Below are 16,227 nucleotides of genomic sequence, written 5' to 3'. Positions count from 1 at the left end.
GTGAAAAGCTCTATGAAAACATTTTCAAAGAATTACAAGACAGGTCTAATATAAAATACATTAAGGAAACCGAAGAAGATGAATCAGTGCTATGTCTGGCCCTGTGTTTGGAGCCAATGGCTTGGAAGGCAGAGAACCAGCACACCTTTGTCTTCTCTGTTCTCACTGATACAAAGGACTTGTTCTTTTTTTTTTTCATATTAAACTTTTTATTAAAACTGAGTCTTTACCATATATTTTTTTCTTTTTACTTTTTTAAATTTTATTTTTAAACTTTACAATATTGTATTAGTTTTGCCAAATATCGAAATGATTCCGCCACAGGTATACCTGTGTTCCCCATCCTGAACCCTCCTCCCTCCTCCCTCCCCATACCCTCCCTCTGAGTCGTCCCAGTGCACCAGCCCCAAGCATCCAGTATCGTGCATCGAACCTGGACTGGCGACTCGTTTCATACATGATATTATAGATGTTTAAAATGACATGTTCCTCAGACAAATATTTAAGAAAAAACTTTTTATGTATAATTATAATTATTGGCATACAAATTTAAGAACATAGTTAAAACTAAACTAAATATTTATATATATATATATATCCAAATTTATATCAATGATCTGGAACACCTGAGCTTTAAGTTGTTGGTTTTCCAGATAGTGTGAAATACTTTTCATCCACTCTAGAAAGGATCCAACTCATTGGGAAAGAATAACTTTGGCTAACAGACATTATCTTCCAAAGATCACACAGAGGTCTTCAATGAGATTACAATTTATCTTCAGAGGCTTCTTCCAAGTGGAGATCTGTCTGTGATGTAAGGAAGGATTCCCATGCAGCAAGACCCTGTTCACAACAGAGGATGTTCTCCTCGGCCATATTTTTGTAAATGCTGACTTGATATCATTTTGCATGCTTTGTTTCCATCTTTCCCAATCTGCTTTCAGGGCATTATCAGCACACTCCACTTTATCTTACAGTTTTCCAATCTCTTCCATAAGCGGATCAGTATATTGCCTTTTTGGACGTCAAAGCTTCAACTTTGGAATCCAGGTCTGCCTGTATTTGGTCTCTTCTTTTCATGACAGCCATTAACATTTCACTATAAAGCACATACTCTTGTACGACAGGAAGCAGGGCCTCTGAGAGTCCAGACGTCCATTTTTCAGTGGCCTTACAGCATTTGTCAATGCAGCTGGCAACACTTTTTAGAGTATCAGCCAGATCTTCTTCCGATGCCGACAGAATATAAATTGGGCCATATTCTTTCATTTCCTCTAACTACTCCCGTTCTTCCTTGTAGATTCTCTGAGATATTTTATCTATCAAATTTGTTTTCTGGCTAAATATTTCAATGTAGTTATTCATTTCCATGAACTCCTCGGGGCGACTTTTAACTCCTCTCATTGACAATGCAACCACTTTGACTGTCTGTGCCATCCTGCTGAGTAATCCAGGCCCTTGCTGCTTCTGAGAAGACAGTTCCCAAGCTTGTGCAGTAAGAAAAATTTTAAAATCTTCATTCAATGTTAGAGTTCGATGATCAGCAATTCGGTTCAAAAATTTGTGCAATGCCTGCCTGCGTGTCTCAATGAAGTCCTCATTAACGTGTTCCACCATTCTTTTCACTATAAACTTTTCTGGCAATGGTAGAATAATCAGAGTCGGGTGTGCTTCTTCAAGTTTTTCTTTCAACCAAAAGAAATCTTGATAACGTCTCCTAACTTCAAATTCACTGGAGTCAAATTCCCCAGGAGATGTCTTAGTAATAATCCTGTAAGTAATAAAAGTTTCAATTGTAGTAACATGGCTTTCAGGTTCATCGACTGTAATAAAAAGAGCCTTCAAATCTGGCTCATCTTCAAACTTGACTTGGTTTATCATTGATAAAGGGGATGTCGGCATCAGGCATCAGCGGGCTGAAGGAATTCGTGTCCATCAATGGGGCATCCTTACTCTACACCTCCAGGTAGCCCTCGTCCTCGTCCAGATCCAGCGCCTCGGCCTGCAGCAGGGCGGAGGAGCAGATGCTGCCCGGGAGGGGACGTCACCGTCCCCCGCCCCCTACCCCCTCGCCCGGGCTGTCCGCGCCGTTTGCACTCGCCCTCCATCCCCAGAGTGCGCGCCAGAGCGCCCGCTGCCGCCAGCCCCGCCTTCCCCGAGCTTGCCCTTTGGCTCCCGTGCATCCTGCGCCTCCCCAGCCGGCCCCTCTCCAGCCCCACGGCCGCTGCGCAGACGCTGAACTGTTGTAGCCCTGATATAAAGGATTTGTTCTTTAAAGCTCTTTTTCAAAATTGATAAACTATAATGCCACATGTTTTCAGGCTTTCCTATATTTATAAATTAATATGCAACTCCATACAAACAGGCGAGTTATAGTTCAAAGTGGACCTAGTTTTCAACCTCCAGATTCCTTCACACCCCCTTATGGTTATGATGCCTTTCAGGAAGCAACAGTTAGAACTGGACATGGAACAACAGACTGGTTCCAAATAGGAAAAGGAGTACGTCAAGGCGGTATATTGTCACCCTGCTTACTTATACGCAGAATACATCATGAGAAATGCTGGGCTGGAAGAAGCACAAGCTGGAAACAAGATTGCAGGGAGAAATCTCAATAACCTCAGATATGCAGATGACACCACCCTTATGGCAGAAAGTGAAGAGAAACTAAAAAGCCTCTTGGTGAAAGAGGAGAATGAAAAAGTTGGCTTAAAGCTCAACATTTAGAAAACTAAAATCATGGCATCCGGTCCCATCACTTCGTGGGAAATAGATGGGGAAACAGTGGAAATAGTGTCAGACTATTTTGGGGGGCTCCAGAATCACTGCAGATGGTGATTGCAGCCATGAAATTAAAAGATGCTTACTCCTTGGAAGAAAAGTTATGACCAACCTAGAGAGTATATTCAAAAGCAAAGACATTACTTTGCCAACAAAGGTCCATCTAGTCAAGGCTATGGTTTTTCCAGTGGTCATGTATGGATGTGAGAGTTGGACTGTGAAGAAAGCTGAGCGCCAAAGAATTGATGCTTTTGAACTGTGGTGTTGGAGAAGACTCTTGAGAGTCCCTTGGACTGCAAGGAAATCCAACCAGTCCATTTTAAAGAAGATCAGTCCTGGGTGTTCTTTAGAAGGACTGATTCTAAAGCTGAAAGTCCAATATTTTGGCTACCTCATGTGTAGAGTTGACTCATTGGAAAAGACCCTGATGCTGGGAAGGATTGGGGGCAGGAGGAGAAGGGGACGACAGAGGATGAGATGGTTGGATGGCATCATCAACTCGATGGACATGAGTTTGAGTGAACTCCGGGAGTTGGTGATGGACAGGGAGGGCTGGCATGCTGAGATTCATGAGGTTGCAAAGAGTCAGACACGACTGAGCGACTGAACTGAACTGAACCGAGTAAAGTTTTTGACTGGCAGGTGCAGTCCACTGGTAACTTGTTTTTTCTTTATAGAAGTCAATATGATCATTCAAGACTAGTCACTTACAGAAATATTGGTGTATGACTTCTTCATTCAATAACTCATTTACCTGACAAAATTATTAGATACTGCATCTGATGAAATGTGAAAAATTAATTATAAAAGAAAAAGAAAAAAAAACTAAGACATCAGGCAAATAAGGCAACATTAAGTTATTTTATTGGCTGTGTTTCCTTTTCATGCGAAAAATCATTTTGCATATTGGCATTAAATGAACAGAGAGAGGAAAGGTCACTTGAAACAATTACTAACTGGGAATGGTTTCAGAAGTGTGTAGCTGGTGCTTTCTTGGGCATATTGGTGTTCTGTGTGTTCATAAAGCTGGTACCCATTTTACAGCTTACAGCTTTTAATGTTGTCTTAAAAATGAGATGTACAGTTGTGTAAGTCTCTCATCGGTCAGTCACCCTGCCAACAGCGAGACTAACAAAAGATAGCTGTGAGGTGTAGTGTGGACACTTGTCTCCCTGTGGGGTGGCCTGTTTAGAATATTCTCTAGGTGGGCTGGCAAGTCCCTAGCCATCTCCAGAGTGTCTGCTGGATTTCTGTCTCTGATGGACTCTTGCCAGGGGAATGAGATGGTCAAGGAGGCTCACCTGGGTTAGGATACTATCTTTCAGATAATTACTAAGCAGAGTTTTCAGCCTGGCATTTCATAGACAAAGCAATTATCAAAGAATAATTAAATCACAGCATGAGTGAAATAAATTCACATTTCACTAAATGGTTTACCTTAGGCATTTTAACTAATTCCAGCTATCTCTGTAGATTCAGGTGTCCAAATTTCACAATTACAGCTCTGCTCCTGATTTAGTGATTGGGGCTCCATTTCTTCCTTTTCAGACAGACAGGCAGACAGACAGACAGACAGACACACACACACACACACACACTGCTGAATCTAGGTACCTTATTGCCAAAGAGTTGACTAAACCTTTCACACTATTGTTATTATTGCCAGATATTCACTTTAATTATTTTTCTTTTATTGCTGCGTCACTCATGGGGCTTCTCTGGTGGTTCAGCAGTAAAGAATCCACCTGAAATGCAAGAGATGCAGGAGACACATGTACCATCCCTGCGTCGGGAAGATCCCTTAGAGGACGAAATGGCAACCCACTCCAGTATTCTTGCCTGGAGAATCCCATAGACATGAGCCTGATGGGCTACAGTCCATGGAGTCACAGAAGGGTCAGACAAGACTTAGCAACTAAAACAACAACATAACACATACGTCATGCTATATATTCCATACCATTCATTTGGTTCTAAAATACCAAATAATCTTGGCAGCTTCAAGTGTAGCACTAGCTACACTAGAAACAGGTTTCCTAAAAAATTCTCTATGACTAGATATCTACTTGAGCAGTGATGTTGTAGCAGACAGACTCTGCCTATCTCATGAACAGACAATGGATGGGACCCTCTTTCACTTCTTCCCAGTGCGTGTGTTCTCCTGGAGCTCTGTACTCCTTCCTGGCTTCCACACGTCAGAACACAGAAAAGCTGGGTGTACCTAGAGAAGGCTTAACATGCTTTAGGAAGGTGAAAGCTTCTGAGACATTTCCCTGGAGAATAGACGATTCAGGGCTTCAGGACTGTCCTCAAGCTTGTGAAGGTGGTCACAGGCAGCGGGTTAAAGAGTTCTCCACAGCCCCCGAGGTTAGTGCCCAACTAGAGGGAGCTGGATCGTGTCCCAGGGACATGAATTTCCTAATAGAGATTCCCAAATGGGACCAGACTGTCTCAGGAGGAATCAGGGTCTGTCACCAACTCTCAGTGATGCTGAGAATGAACTGATTGATGCTCAGCATAAGTGAGTTCATGGGTGACAGGGAGGAGCAAGCAGAGCTTAACCATCATGTGTCTGAGAAAGTGTGTGCATGCCTCTGTGCACATGTGTGTGACTATGTGTCAGTTACACAGATAATAGGAGCTGAAATGGAGGACCTCTTGGGGTTCTTATAATCTGGGTGCTGTAATAATTTATGTGGACAGGGCTTACTCTCTACTTCCTGTTTTTTCGATTTTCTCTAGTGAGTCCAGTCCAGTACATCAGTGGGTCTATTTTATTTTTTCAAACCTGTAAGTGTACATACTTTGAAGGAGACCAACGTGGGATTCAGACGTGGGTGTTAGGGTTGCCATCTAAAACTCTGAAGGTTTTTCAGCTCATCATTTTCTAAAATAGAATCTTAGAAAAACCCAAATATAAAACGCTTTCCTAACCCAAAATGCTACCTACATTAGTGAGCCTACAGATTTTCACATTTATTAGGCTTCAGTTCAGTTCAGTTGCTCAGGTGTGTGCAAATCTTTATGACCCCATGGACTGCAGCACACCAGACTTCCCTGTCCATCATCAACTCCCAGAGCTTGCTCAAACTCATCTCCATCTAGTTGGTGATGCCATCTAACCATCTCATCCTCTGTCATCCCCTTCTCCTCCTGCCTTCAATCTTTCCCAGCATCAGGGTCTTTTCCAAGATGTCAGTTCTTTGCATCAGGTGGCCAAAGTACTGGAGTTTTAGCTTCAGCATCAGTCCTTCCAATGAATATTCAGGACTGATTTCCTTTTGCTTCCATCTCCTTGCAGTCCAAGGGACTCTCAGGAGTCTTCTCCAACACCACAGTTCAAAAGCATCAATTCTTTGGCGCTCAGCTTTCTTTATTAGGTTTGGTCCATGCTAACCCCCCTGGAAACACCTGCACCAGGATCACAGTAAAGCTTCCCATCTGGAAGACTATGATATGTTCACACAGACCTTTTGTTTTTGTGTTTCACAGGCTCCTGAGATGAGCAGAAGCCACTTATTCTCCAAGCAGCATCTTCTACTTACTGGAAGAAGCTTGGGTGAGGCATTCAAGGAAGAAAAAGCATTTGCCCTTACTTAAAGCCAGGGTTTTATTGTCATCCAAGAGGACACATAAAAGCCTCCGGTCTGCATTTGATGTGTAACATTTGTTTGTGCCGAGGTGTCCCGGGTTGCTGATTTATATTCCCAACACTCTCTTCGGGAGCAGTCCACTGCTTACACCTCTGCCTCCCAGTCAGCATCCTGGTTTCCTCCCCCGACTTCACTTCCATGTGAGTTCCAAGGCTTTCTGATTCTTAAACTGCAGAGAGCTCATATTTGCTATCAGACAATTGGACCTAATTGTCTGAGACGATTTACATCTATCAGTGCAAGGTTTATGGCTTTTCAGGCTCCGTGTAAGATGAATAAATAAAGGAGCTGGAATCATTACTCTCTTTTATTACTTGCACTGTGCAGGGGAATCTGAAAATAATTTGGGCACTAAAGGTTTGTCAAATAGTGGACATCTGTCAAGTTACAGGTTCTGATGGTATTTTGCAAGCTGTCCACTCATACCTTTTACAGCTGCTACTGTAAAACCAAGGAATTGAGATATTTTTTTTTTAAAGTAAGGAATTCCGTTAAATATGTGAGAGTGAGTTTCACTTAGGGGATTCACCTTTTGGTAACATGGGCTTCTGTTTTCTTTCCTGCTAATCACCTCCTCACCTGACTCACACGCTCCATCCTTCTACTTAAAAAATAGATACAGAGGAAGTCAATATCACCCTTGACAACTTGCTGCCTTGATTACAAACCAGATGGTGGGGTCTTCCCGCATTCTCTGCCATATCACTTGCACTTGAATTGGTGAGATGGTTCACCAGTTCTGGCTTTAACAAGCTTATTTTAAAGTACTTTAAGATATCTTCAAATTTATATTGTTCACTCCTTCTGGGAGAGCGTTTTCATAGTTAAATAGTTTTTACTGTTTGAAAATTTCCCCAGATTCAGATTTACTTTTGTATTTATTTTTACAGAGCCCATTTAACTTGATATTTTTCTGACCCCATCTTGCACATAGAGCTAGAGAACCGATGTTTGATTCATGTATTGAAAATGACCCATCAACATTGTTTGGTAAATCCATAGCTGTCTTCTGAGAAATTCTTGGATGTATCACCAAACATGAAGGACAGAATCAACATCAAACTCCACCTAGGCTTAGAGAGAAAGCCTGGCTAAACTTCTCCAAAAAAGTAAATCACAAGGACACACATTTCAGATAAAAGTGCCCTTGTGTCTCCTTCTCCACTATGATTTTATGTCACCTGCCATTTATCTTGAGAATATAGGCCATCACGGAGCTCAGATGCCATGGAAGCATCAGGGGCCTGCCAAAATGAGGATGTGAGATTTAATAAATGTCAAATCAGTACAAACCCACCCAATATCTGGTTTGGTAACTGAGTGTAAACAAGACAGTGTCACCTGGCTTCAGGAGGCTGCAGTGGATAGTACACACGGACACATGTCATAGGGACATACAACTCAGGGTCGTCACCTCAGCAGGCATACAGAATAGCACAGAAACAGAGGCAAGGGAGCCACTCACTTAGAGGAGGTTTAGGAAAGTGTCCACAGACCCAATCTGCAGGACCAACCCAGAAGGATGAACTGAAGTTTGCTGGAGAACAAAACTAGTGAGAGAGCCAACTGTAGAGGGTGCTCTACTCAGTGCTCCATGGTGACTTCAATGGGAACAGGATCTAAAAAAGAGGGGATGTGTGCATGTGTACAGCTGATTCGTTTTGCAGTACAGAGGAAACTAGCACAACATTGTAAAGCAACCATGCTCAAAAAAAAAAAAAAAAAAAAAAAGTGTATTCTGATGGAGCCAGACCAGAGTGAAGCTGGCTGCTGATTTCCTGACTCAGTTCAGTTGGCTTTTGTCTCCGTCCTTTTCCTCTTTGTTACTGTTGCTAATCTCTTCTTCTCTATTCTTGATTTTAAGGGTAAACAATGCTGCTGACTTCACAAATTCCTTGTGCTCCCTTAGTCCTGCTCTGCAGGGTCTCATCCGTGGAAAGGCTCCAGCTGTGATGTCAGAGCTGTCTTCTGGAATGCCAGTCCCTTCACCCCTCCTACCCTCCACCCTCTCCTACCCCTCCCACCTACTCCCCCCAAAGCTGGAAGTCCCACAGGCTCCCCTGGGCTGCCCAACACCTCTCACAAGAAGAAGCATCAGTGGTGGGATTTTCCTCTTTCTGAGTCCAACTATCTGCTTTGGATTGAGCTCTTCCTTGTATTTCATTTTCAGGAAATACCTTTATTTTACATAGAAGAACTTTAACTTGAATTTAAAACAAAAATTGTGCTGTTGAGGTCTCCTATTTCCTGTTTACATGCTCAGTCATGTCCAACTCTTTGTGACCACATGGACTGTAACCTGCCAGGTTCCGCCGTCCATGGGGTTTTCTGGGCAGGAATACTGGAGTGGATCCTTCTCCAGGGGATCTTCCCCACTCAGGCAGGGATCAAACCCAAGGCTCCTGTGTCTCCTGCATTGGCAGATGGATTCATTACCACTTGAGCCACCTCTAGGTAGATTCAAATGTATGCAAATCAAGTTGTTGTGGTGATTCCCACAAGAAAGCATATATTCAATGTGATAATAGCCGTAAGCCTTTAAAACCTTTGGCAAGAGGCAAATACACAAAATTAAACAACTACCTATAATGTCGGCTTATTCTTTCAAAAGTTGACATCTGTTAGTGTTTGATTTCCTTTTTCAAACCTTGTAATATTAAAAAAAAATGCAAGGAAACTAGGGCTAAATGTTAGATTTTCTGTTTCTGTTTGTTTATCTTCTGTTTTATTTCATTACCTAAGTCCAAGGGATACTGGATGCTTGGGGCTGGTGCACTGGGACGACCCAGAGGGATGGTATGGGGAGGGAGGAGGGAGGAGGGTTCAGGATGGGGAACACATGTATACCTGTGGCAGATTCATTTTGATATATGGCAAAACCAATACAATATTGTAAAGTTAAATTAAATAAAATTTAAAAAATAATTAAAAAAATAAACTTGCTGGATTTCTCAATTATTTCATGTAACTTAAAAATTGAGCTAATTATTTTCCTAAATCGGAAATAAAAATATTTAGCAGAGATAATTTGTTCAAATGTCAGTTTCTAATAAAAACCATGGGTGTATTGTGGATCATGATGCTGATAATAACAAGTAACAAACAATGATTTTGTAAAGGGATTAGGTTACTGTTTACTGTGTACCTGCTCTGTGAAAGCAGCTAAACTACTGCTAATAAAACATGTCATCTTTTGTTCATCCTGACTCACCAGGTAGCCATCTTATCACAGAATTCAAAGAACATTGATATATAGGCTGGTTACAGATTTGCCTTATCATTTTTCTTTTATCAACTATCTGCCTGAAACAATTGATTTCTTAGAAGACTCTCTTTCACACTGAAGAAAGTAAATGTATGTTTTTTTGAAATCTGTTAAATGACATTGTTGGAGAAAACTTCCTCTATGATTTCAATACCTAGGTTAGTCTTGCATGAGGCACACCCACTGGAATATTATATACTTTGATATCAGTTTTGTCTCTCAGAAAATGCTTTTACTAAATTCTAGCTTACAAAATTGTTATAAGAAATTGCCATGTGAAATTCCTTATTGCTACCTGTTAAATATCATTTCAGGAGGACAAGATTCAACATAGCCTTTGGCAATATCTCTGTCAAGTTCAATGGGACTAACTTTTAAAGAAAAATCCAGAGTAAGATTATTATAATTGATTAAAATCAATACAAATATAATAAGATGATGACCCAATAGTATCATTTTAGTATATCAGATAATTTGTTTGGAAGATATTTCTGTGTAATCAATTTAACAGAATATCAATTTAGGAGGATATAATAAAAGTAATGCATCTTCTTTCAGTTTGGTGTTATAATTTGCAATGTAAGTTCTTCAAAATATGTTGTCTCAATTTTCCTTTATAGCAATATCATGAGATTGTCAGGGCATTGTAATTACACACACTTTCCAAATGATATATTTTTATGTGTGATGAAGCTTTATTTCAGGGACAGCATGAAGGTTTTTTCCCTATGATGATCCATTTGCATAGGAGCAGTTGTACATCAAGAAAGATTGGAACTTGACCTCAGGTTTTCTCCTTACTTGTGTAATATTAGGCATATTTAAATTTGGAAATATCAATAGAATTATTGTAAGTTTTAAAATTAGTCTTATTTCTGTGCTGGACCCAGAGTGGGTAATAAGCAATGAGAAAGAAAACATGGTATTTATACAGTACAGTGGTAGAAATAGACATTGTGTGCTGGTGTTTGCCCAGAGACACTGAAATCAGCATAAAGAATGGGTTGACTCTGCCTTTGCTAGTCAAAGAGATATTAAAAACAAGCAAAAATCCACAAAGATCATGAGGTTCCATTTTATTCCTTGAGCACTTGATCCTTCAAGTCAAAACTTTTAAAATGGAAAATACACAGATTGTTATTTTTTTTGATTCTACAATCGCATTTTGGGAAACTCGTATAGAACTTATGCAACAGGGTGTCAGGAAGCAGGCACTGCGATGTTTGTTACAGCACTGTTTGTAGAGGCTGAACAGCAGCAGCCTTACTATCTGTTGGTAGGGAAATGTTTAGAAGACTTATGTTTATCCATATTAAATTCATACTGTGGAATCTTATGCAGGTACTTAAAATGGATTATCTCTGTACCTACTGATATCAAGGCATAGCCATATACACTGAGAAAGCAAATTGCAGAATAATGCATATAGTACTGTACACTATTGTAAGAATAAATAAAAGCCGAATCAATATATTCATGTATATATGAGTGTATATGTTAGAAAAAGTATAGAGACAACTACTGAACGGTACTCAATGCCAGCTTGGCACTGAGTAGAATTGAATCCAGTAGGATTCAATGTCAGCTTACTTAGGAAAACTGGACTGTAGGATTCAGCAGGGAAGCTTTTTAACTGTATCTCTGTGATATTTCATTATTTACAATGCAAGATTCATCACTTTTTCTATAGGAATCTCCTGTGTTTTTTCAATGCTTGAGTGCATGCTAAGTCACTTCAGTTGTGTCCAACCCTGTGAGACCCTATGCACTGTAGCCCACCAAGCTCCTCTGTCCATGGGATTCTCCAGGTAGGAATCTTGGAGTGGGTTGCCATGTCCTCCTCCACAGGATCTTCTTGACCCAGCGATCGAACATGCGTCTCCTGCATCACAGGCAGATATTTTACCACTGAGCTGCTGGGAAGCCCCATATATACACTACCGTGTGTAAAATAGATGGCTAGTGGGAATCTGCTGTATAACATAGGAGGCTCAGCTCGGTGCTCTGTGATCACCGAAAGGGATGGGATGGGGGGTGGGAGGCAGGCTCAGGGGGGAGGAGATATATGTATACATACAGCTGATTCACCTCACTGTGCAGCAGAAACTAGCACAACATCGTAAAGCAATTATACTTCAATAGAGTACCATTATAATATATGTTTACATCTGTTAGAACTTGTCTCTCTTCCCCACCACCCCATTATCAACACAGAGAATATTACTCTGTTTTGTTGTTGTTGTTGTTACTGTTAATGAGTATTTCTGGTATTTTTCTAAGATCTGGCTATAAATGGATAAAGATTTAACATTTTTAATGGACTAAGTCTTAAGTTCTTGAGTTTTTTGTCCAAGAAGTAAGAAACTATTCATCTTATTCCATGTTATTTCCACATTACAAAGTAGTGTCTAGTAAAGGCAGTTGATAAATGTGTTTGCAAAAATTTAAGAATAAATTCTTCCAAAGATCTCAGATTCAGAGGCAGACTGAGATCTCCACCTCAGCCCCTGGGTCTGTTGTAAAGATTAAAGTCGGTCATTTATCTGAGACAACATTATGCAGAGTCTGGTGTGTAACAGGAAACTGATACTCATATAATTTTTCTTAATACCTTCCCACTTAATGAATACTTAAGAGAAGTACATTTTCCTTTTTTTCCTTTACTTAAGTTCTGGTAACAAATCACCTGTAATAGGAATTCTGGCAACTTGGAAATACCAGTTTGCTCAGATACTTTCTCAGAGACCTAGTTCGTCAACACATTGAAACAGCAAAGTGAATTAAATTCACAAGGTAAGTCTTGAAGGCTTGGATCCGACCTGCTAATTCTATGTGGTCCATGGCTCCTGGAATTGCTCTGTATTGATAGGACTTGGGATTCGTTGTCTTAGCATTTAATTACTGAGAAAATTAGGGAGCTCTGCCTAGACCAGACATAGATTTTTATAACCCAGGTTCCAAGTTTGCATTTGAGGACAGACCTCTACCATTTTTGGCGGACTACCATCCATAGCGGGGCAAAGAGTTGGACATGACTGAGCATGCATGGATGGCTATTAGATACAAGCCATGCTTGTTTTTGACTTAACGTTAGTTGAAAATGCATTAAAATGATTTCTATTCTAAGGAAGCATTTTTTCTCATGTAAGTAGGGGGAGTCACTCAAGCCATGAAGAACAACCTCTTGGGTTACAAACCATGTCTGTCTCCAACATCCTTACAGTATTCAAGTCAACCTCTTAGAGTAAGAGACTGAATTTTTTTTTTTTTTTTTTTGCACTGAGATGGAATGTTTCCTTCCTTCTCTGTTTCACGAGGGACTCTCGGTCTCCTGGTTATGAATCACATATCTTGCTGCCAGCAACACTTTCGTTGTTGAAATATTCATACAAGATCCTGGGCTCCTGTTCCAGCAATTCACATGAGGGAAAAAAGAAAGCTGCTATTCTGAGCACAGGGTGAACTTCAACTCAAGTAAAGCTTTGGCACTGATTTCAACTTTGAGGATTGCACGATGTAATAGGAGATGCTTTTCCCCATCAGTGCACTGATTTGCTAAGCTGGGCTTTGGGTGAACTGTCCAATTGTAATCCCAGATATGGATGTTTCCTGCAAAAGTCTGCATGGAGTAAAAGACCAGGGACTGAAAGGTGGTGCCCCCAAGAGCAGGTGGTCCTGCTCTGCACACAGGTCTGGAAGCACCAAGGAGCTGCACCCCAAGCAGCCACAATGCACCTGGCGTCTGAGTCCATAAATGACTTTCGCCTCAGTGCTCTTCCCTCCAGGCAGTCCTAGTGCTGGCGGCTGTTTTAGAATGAAAAAGTGAAAGTGTTATTTTCTCGTCTGACTCTTTGCAACCCCATGGACTACAGCCTGCCAGGCTCTTCTGTCCATGGGGATTCTCCAGTCAGTTTCATAGAAAGGGATGTCCAAATGCTTTAAGATGCTCAGTGTCTGTTCACACACGCTATACACAATGTCTGCACCTCAGAGTGCATGCCTGGTAGCTCAGTCATGTCTGACACTGGTGACTGTAGCCTCCCAGGTTCCTCTGTCCATGTGATTTTCTAAGCAAAAATACTGGAACTGGTTGTCATTTCCTTCTTCAGGGGATCTTCCCAATCCAGGGATCAAACCTGCGTCTTCTGAGCCTTCTTCATTGACAGGCATTTACCACTTCATTTACCACTGAGCCACCTGGGAAACCCACACAACAGAGGGAGTGTATGTGTGTGTGTGTGTGTGTATTAGTCGCTCAGTTGTGTCTGACTCTTTGAGACCCCATGGACTGTAGCCCGTCAGGCTCCTCTGTCCATGCCATTCTCCAGGCAAGAATACTGGAGTGGGTAACCACGCTCTGCTCCAAGGGATCTTCCTGACTCAGGGACCAAACCCAGGTCTTCTGCATTATAGGCAGAAGCCATCTGAGCCACGTGGCAAGCTCCAAACAACAGAGCAATAACAGCCTAATGCATGCCTTCATTATGGTGTGTGATTCCATTTGCTGTTCTGACTTTTCTGGGAGGATTTTGGAATCAGTTCCTTCTAGAAATTCATCTTTATGGTTAGGTGCTAGGGTTAAGAAACATACCTGAAGCCTGACTGGAGCATCGCTTTACCCTTCCCTATCTTATTACTGAAGATATCAGAGGGAAAACTTCCCAGGTGGCTCAGTGGTAAAGAATCTACTGCCAAACAGGAGACACAGGTTTGATCCCAGGTCACGAAGATCTCCTGGAAAAGGAAATGGCAACCCACTCCAGTATTCTTGCCTGGGAAATCCCATGGACAGAGGAGCCTAGCGGGCGACAGCCCAAGGGGTCGCAAAGAAGCAGAGCACACGTGCATTTGGAGGATACGTGCTGACCACAGAATGTGAGCACAGCGCAGAAAAGAACCACTTGTAAGGAAAGCCAGCCCTTTCTGGGCCGCAGAGGAGTCTGCATCCAATGTGACAGCTCTCATCTTGATCAGAGAGACGCCAGGGCAGCTGCTCTGGCCACAAGCCTTCTTGGCTCTGGATTCTCGGGAAAGAAAACACAGTTCATCACCCCGTGCTTCTCTCTCCCGTCCCAGCCCCAGCTGCTCTGGTGCCTTCCATTGAAAACAGGGATGCTGTACATATGGTGCAAAGATCCCAGATGAGAGATGCGAAGGCCTAAAATAAATACTATATGAATCCAGAGAGGCAGAAAGGCCCCTGGGAGTTAACAAATGAAATGCCCTTCAGCCTCTGACACGTCAGAGCTCCTAGCTGGGCGGCTTCACGCCTCATTATGCTCGGATCAGATGTATGGCTCTGGCCCCAGGCAGGCTTCCTGTTCGAGGAGAGAAGCACGCTGGGAGAGGTGTGTCCCCTGGTGGGGCGATGGGAAGAGGGGGTAAAGGAGGGTGGGGTTGATTCACCACAGATATAGGGAGTGGGGTGCCCACTGCCAGTGGACCCTGAAATCCATAATAAGATGCTCTTTCTGCTCGCAGAGTGTGCTCATTTGTTTTGTAGCATGGTATTCAGTGTGTGTGTTTCATTAGCAATTATTCTCATCAGACTGGTTAGAATTTACAGAATACAACAATAAACAAATCCTTCTTCTAAGGAAGGAAGAGCACTGAAAAGCTGAGAGACCTACCGCCGCTCTATGTAAACTCTGAAGCTGGCTTTCTGTTTACGGAAGGATCAGCAGATGAAGCTGGTGAAACAGAGCAGAAGCCATGACATAGCCTTCAATCATGCTAGCCTCCTGCTCTACTGAGTAAGAGAGTCCTCAGCTCAGATAAAGTGCAGAAGCATTCACGGGTCGACGTGTGATTAAAAGTATGAGCTGGCAGCCTATGGTGAAAATCCAAAATTGATAAAAATTGGAAACTACAAGGGTTATAAAATTGGAATTATTGAGGAAAATATTAGTCTATTTGATTTGAGAGAAAACATCAAATATGTCTAAGCAGAAAAGGAATAGTCGCAGTCCTTTATTTTAATTCTCTTGTACTGAGGAAAGGTGAGGAAACATTTCCAGGTATGAAACTGATTCTATTTCAAGACTCTTGTATTCATAAAATTTTCTACGAGGTCACTCGGAGCAAATGGCAAAGCAGAAGGTAAAAAAAAAAAAACGCATGCTTTTTATTTATTTATTTGTCTGTAATGGCCACAGCAACATCACATGAAATATTCATTCATGTCTGTGTCACAAGAATAGAATTTATAGGCTTCAAGCAAAATACGTATTTTTGTTGTAAAGCAGGATATTCAAGACGTACACATTGCACAGCAGTAAAAAGTAACACCAGCGTTTCTCAACTCTCCTCTGAATTCAGACAGGATATACTGGGGATTTAAACATTGCGTTTTTAAAATGTGCATCTGGTAGTGATTAAGATGTGAATAGGGGGAGAGAATGGCTTATTCTGAGCATAGATTGTGCTGTTACTGTAAATAGGGGAAGGCTGAGAGGGCTTCCACTTTTCTCTTACGTCTAGCTTGTAATTCTTTCATTAAAATATTAATTTGTTTCATTGATGCTTACC

General features: G+C 41.6%; 1 pseudogene; it reads right to left on the bottom strand.

Annotated features, from left to right (window-relative positions):
- Positions 1-765: 765 nt before the first annotated feature.
- Positions 766-1,951, bottom strand: LOC102276563 (sorting nexin-7 pseudogene; annotated as a pseudogene).
- Between the last annotated feature and the right edge of the window lie 14,276 nt (positions 1,952-16,227).

This window comes from Bos mutus, chromosome 11, assembly GCF_027580195.1.
Source record: "Bos mutus isolate GX-2022 chromosome 11, NWIPB_WYAK_1.1, whole genome shotgun sequence".
NCBI lineage: Eukaryota > Metazoa > Chordata > Mammalia > Artiodactyla > Bovidae > Bos > Bos mutus.
Note: the sequence above shows the minus strand (reverse complement) of the source record. Positions and strands in the feature narration are given on the sequence as shown.